Source organism: Panthera pardus, unplaced genomic scaffold (genome assembly GCF_024362965.1).
Source record: "Panthera pardus isolate Hobbes unplaced genomic scaffold, ASM2436296v1 HiC_scaffold_1, whole genome shotgun sequence".
Lineage (NCBI taxonomy): Eukaryota > Metazoa > Chordata > Mammalia > Carnivora > Felidae > Panthera > Panthera pardus.
In genome coordinates, this window is record NW_026526654.1 from 78,097,634 (window position 1) to 78,103,315 (window position 5,682).

At 32.4% G+C, this 5,682-nt stretch overlaps 1 non-coding gene across 1 annotated transcript; it reads left to right on the forward strand.

Annotated features, from left to right (window-relative positions):
- Positions 1–821: 821 nt before the first annotated feature.
- On the forward strand, positions 822–928 carry LOC128776634 (U6 spliceosomal RNA). The gene has a single exon (XR_008421798.1). It is a non-coding gene; the product is annotated as a U6 spliceosomal RNA (small nuclear RNA).
- Positions 929–5,682: the final 4,754 nt, after the last annotated feature.

Genomic DNA, 5,682 nt, shown 5'->3' on the forward strand with positions numbered 1-5,682 from the left:
CAAGCTAAAAGTCTAAAGATTTTGCTGAAAAACTTTACTGAATTTATCTTTAAAAGGCAATGGGATAAATAGTGGTATATTCATACAATGGGATACTATTCAGCAATAAAAGTAAACTACATACAAGAATGTAGGTAAAATTCAAAAGCATTATGCTGAGTGAAAAAAGCTAAACTCACAAAGGTACATACTATGTGTGGGATTCCATCCATATGTAGCTCCGGAGCATGCGAAACTAATCAATGGGGATAGAAATCAGATAAGTTGTTGCTTGGTGGGGTGCTTGTGATTATCTGCAAAGGGGCACAAAGGTGTTAAGAAGTTGGAAATACTGTATATATTGATAGACTTGTAGGTTATATGAACATATACATTTTTCAACTAGATAAAATCACATTCTTAAATCAGCATATTTCATTATAGGTAAATTATACTATAATTTAAAATATTAAAAAAGATAGCCTGGAATTTATAATACCTATTTAGATTATAAAAAATTGAGACTTAATATGGTTACTTCTGTTATCACTATGCTTCTGGGATTCTCAATACAAACTGATTAATTGAAATACAAATACAAATACAAATACTATCTTTTTAATTGAAGTATAATTAACAAACAGTGTTTTATTAGTTTCAGGTGTACAGTATAATGATTCAACAATTCTATCTGTTTCTCAGTGCTCATCAAGATAAGTGTAATCTTAATCCCCTTTATTTAGTTCACCCATCCTCCCATCCACCTCCCCTCTGGGGACCACCAGTTTGTTCTCTGAACTTAAGAGCCTGTTTTTCAGGTTTTTTTAAAAATTTTTTTGTTTGTGCTCGCTTCGGCAGCACATATACTAAAATTGGAACGATACAGAGAAGATTAGCATGGCCCCTGCGCAAGGATGACACGCAAATTCGTGAAGCGTTCCATATTTTAAAAAAAAAAAAAAAAAGAAAAAAAAAATTTTTTGTTTATTAAATTTTATATATGAGTGAAATCATATGGTATTTGTCATTCTCTGTCTGACTTATTTCACTTAGCATTATACTCTGAGTCCATCATGTTGTCACAAATGGCAAGAGTTTACTTATTTATTTAGTTTTTGGTCTGAGTGATATTCCAGTGTGTGTGTGTGTGTGTGTGTGTGTGTGTGTGTGTACGCGCGCGTGCGTGCACATGTGTGTGTAACATGTCTTTAGTCATTATTCTATTGATGGATACTTGAGTTGCTTCCATATCTTGGCTATTGTAAATAATGCTTCAATAATCATATATCTTTTTGAATTAGTGTTTTCATTTTCTTTGAGTAAATACCTAGTAGTAGAATTACTGGATCATATGGTAATTCTATTTTTAATTTTTTTGAGGATTCTTCATACTGTTTCTACAGTGGCCATACCAGTTTGCATTTCTACCAACAGTGAGCGAGGGGTTCCTTATTCTCCACATCCTTTTCAACACTTGCTCTTTCTTGTTTTTTTTTTTTTTATTTTAGCCATTCTGATAGATGTAAGGTGATATCTTATTGTGGTTTTAATTTGCACTTCCTTGATCATTAGTAATGTTGAGCATCTTTTCATGTGTCAGTTGGCCATTTGTATGTCTTCATTAGAAAAATGTCTATTCAGATCATCTTCCAATTTTTTAATTTAGATTATTTGGGTTTTTTGTTACTGAGTTATATATGTTCTTAATATATTTTGGATATTAGCCCCTTATTGATTTTATGATTTCCAAATATTTTCTCTCATTCAGTAGGTTGATGGTTGTCTTGTTGATGGTTTTTGTCTTGTTGATGGTTTCCTTAGCTGTGCAAAAGGTTTTTCTTTATTTAATGTAAATCCAATAGTTTAATTTTGCTTTTGTTCCTCTTGCCAAAAGGAGACATATCTAGAAAAATGTTTCTATGGCTGATATCAAAGAAATTACTGCCTATGTTTTCTTAAAGGAGTTTTATGATTTCAGTTCTCACATTTAGGTCTTTAAGCCATTTTGAATTTATTTTTTGCATAAAAAAAAATGGTCCAGTTTCATTCTTTTGCACACAGCTGTCCAATTCTCCCAGCACCATTTGTCGAAAAGACTATCTTTTCCCTTTTGCATATTTTTGCCTCCTTTTTCATAGATTAATTGGCCATATAAGCTTGGGTTTATTTCTGGGCTCTCATTGTGTTCTATTGATCTATACGTCTATTTTTTGGTGCAAGTTGCATATTGTTCTGATTACTACATCTTTGTAGTATATCTTGAAAGCTGAGATTGTAATACTTCCAGCTTTGTTCTTCTTTCTCATGATTGCTTTGGCTATTCAGGGTTTTTTGTGGTTCCATACAAATTTTAAGATATTTGTTTTAGTTTAGTGAAAAATGTTGTTAGTGTTTTGATGGGGATTGCATTAAATCTGTAGATTGCTTAAGACAGTATGGCATTTTAACAACATTGGTTCTTCCAGACAATGACATGGAATGTCTTTCCATTTGTTGTGTCATCTTTAATTTCTTTCATCAATGTTTTATAGATTTTGGAGTACAGGTCTTTCACCTCCTTGATAAAGTTTATTCCTATGTATGTTATTTTTGGTGCAGTTGTAAATGGGAGTTTTATTAATTTTTCTGCTACTTTATTATTAATGCATAGAAATGCAACAGATTTCTGTATATTAATTTTATATCCTGTGACTTTACTGAATTCATAACCAATTCTAGCAGTGTTTTGGTGGAGTCTTTACAGTTTTCTACATAGTATGTCATCTACAAATAATAAAAGTTTTACTTAGTTACCAATTGAGGTGACTTTTATTTCTTTTTCTTGTCTGATTGCTGTGGCTAGGACGTCTAGTACTATACTGAATAAAAGTGATGGGAGTGGACATCCTCATCTTATTCCAGACCTTAGGAAAAAAAAAAGCTGTTTTCCACCATTGAGTATGATGTTAACTGTGAGTTTTTCACATATATATGGTTTCAATTATGTTGAGGTATGTTCCATCTAAACCTACTTCATTGAGAGTTTTTTAATCATGAATGGATGCTGCATTTTGTCAAATGGCTTTTATGCATCTATTAAGATGATCATATGTTTTTTATCCTTTCTCTTATTAATATGATGGATCAGGTTGCTTGATTTGTGACTACTGAACCACCCTTGCATCCCTGGAATAAATCCCACTTGACTGAGGCGAATTATTTTTTTAATATATTGTTGGATTCGGTTTGCTAATATTTTGTTAAGCATTTTTATATCTATGTTCACCAGAGATAGTGGCCTTTAGTTTCCTTTTTTAACAGTGTCTTTGTGCAGTTTTGGTACAAGGGTAATTCTGGCTTCATAGAATGAATTTGGAAGCTTTCTTTCCTCTTCCATTTTTTGGAATAGTTTAAGAGGAATATGTATTAACTCTTTAAATATTGGTAGAATTCACCTGGGCTTTTGTTTGTTGGGATTATTCTTATTAATGATTCAATTTCATTGCTAATAATTGAGTCTGTTCAAATTTTCTATTTCTTCCTGATTCCATTTTGGAAAGCTACATGTTTCCAAGAATTTATCCATTTCCTTTAGGTTGTTGAATTTGTTGACATACAATTTTTATAATATTCTCTTATAATCCTTTGTAATCCTCTGGTGTCAGTTGTTATTTGTCTCCCTTCATTTATTTTTTTTTTCATTTGAGTCCTCTTTCTCTTTCTTTCTTGATGAGTTAGGCTAAAGGTTTATCATTTGAGTCCTCTCTCTCTTTCTTTCTTGATGAGTTAGGCTAAAGGTTTATCAATTTTGTTTATCTTTTCAAAGAACCAGTTCCTGTTTCATTAATCTGTTCAATTGTTTCGGGGTGGTTTTGTTTGTTTGTTTGTTTTTATTTCATTTATTTCTCCTCCACTCTTTATTATTTCCTTCCTTCTACTGGATTTGGGTTTTGTTTTTTCTTCTTTCTCTATCTTCTTTAGGTGTAAGTTTAGGTTGTTTGAGCTTTTTCTTGTTTCTTTAAGTAGACTTGTATTGCTATAACCTTCCCTGTTAAGACAGCCATTTCTGCATCCCAAAGATTTTGGACCATTGTGCTTTCATTTTCATTTGTCTCCATGTATTTTTTTATTTCCCCTTTGATCTCATGGTTGATTCATTCGTTCTTTAGTAGCTTGCTATTTAACCTCCATGTATTTGTGTTTTTCCCAGATTTTTTCTTGTGATGGATTTCTAGTTTCATACTGTTGGGGTTGGAAAAGATGCATGATATTTCAGTCTTTTTGAATTCATTGATATTTGCTTTGTGATATATAACATGTGATCCATTCTGGAGAACGTTCCATGTGCACTTGAAAAGTATGTGTATTCTATTGTTTTTGAATGGAATGTTCTGAATATATCTGTTAGGCCCATCAGTCCAATGTATCATCATTCAAAACCACAGTTTCCCTGTTGATTTTCTGTCTGAATGATCTATCCATTGATGTAAGTAGGCTGCTAAAGTCCTCCACTATTATTGTATTATTGTTCATTTCTTCCTTTAGTCTGTTAATAGTTGCTTTATGTATTTAAGTGCTTTCATGTTTGATGCATAAATATTTACAATTGTCATATCCTCTTGTTGGATTATTCCTTTTATTATTATTATCTGATGTCCATTTTTGTCTATTATTACAGTCCTTGTTTTAATGTGTTCTGTGTCCAATATAAGTACTGCTACCCCTGCTTTCTTTCCACTTTCATTTGCATATAAATGTTTTTCTAGCCCTTCACTTTCAATCTGCATGTGTCCTTAGATCTAAAATGAGTCCCTATGTAGGCAGCATATAAATGGGTTTTGCTTTTTTATACATTCAGTCACCCTAGGTCTTTTGATTGGAGCATTTAGTCCACTTATATCCAAAGTAATTATTGATACGTATGTATTTATTGCCAGTCTGTTACTTGTTCCACAGTTGTTTTTGTAATTCTCTATTCCTTTCTTCTCTTGCTCTATTACCTTGTGGTTTTATAGCTTTCTTTTGTGGTATGCTTGTATTCCTTTCTCTTTATTTTTTGTGTATCTATTATAGGTTTTTTATTTGTGGTCACCATTAGGTTCATATATAACATCTTATGTATATAGCAGTCTGTGTTAAGTTGATGGTTGCTTAAGTTTGAACTGATTATAAAAGCACTAAATTTTTACTCCTTCCACATTTAATGTACGTAATTATAGACTTTACATCCTTTTGTTTTGTGAGTCCCTTGACTTATTTTTACAGATATAACTGGTTTTACTGCTGTGTGCTTTAACCTCCATACTGGTTTTATAAATAATCAATCCACTACTTTTGTTACATGTTTGCATTTACTTGTGAAATTTTTTACTTTCATAATTTTCTTAGTCCTGATTGTGGCCTTTTTTACCACTTAAAAAATTCCCTTTAACATTTTTTAAAGTTTATTTATTTTGAAAGAGAGAGAGAGGGAGAGAGAACACACTCATACGGGCAAGGTAGGGGCAGAGAGAGAGAGGGAAAGAGAATCCCAAGCAGGCTCCATGTTGTCAGTTAAGAACCCAACGTGGGGCTCGATCTCACTAACTATGAGATCATGACCAGAGCTGAGATCAAGAGTCGATGCCTAACCAAATGACTGAGACACCTAGGTGCCCCTCTTCAAATAAATTTTATGTGTCTTCTCTCTGTCTTCTCCTTCTGGGATCCCTGTAATGTGTGTGC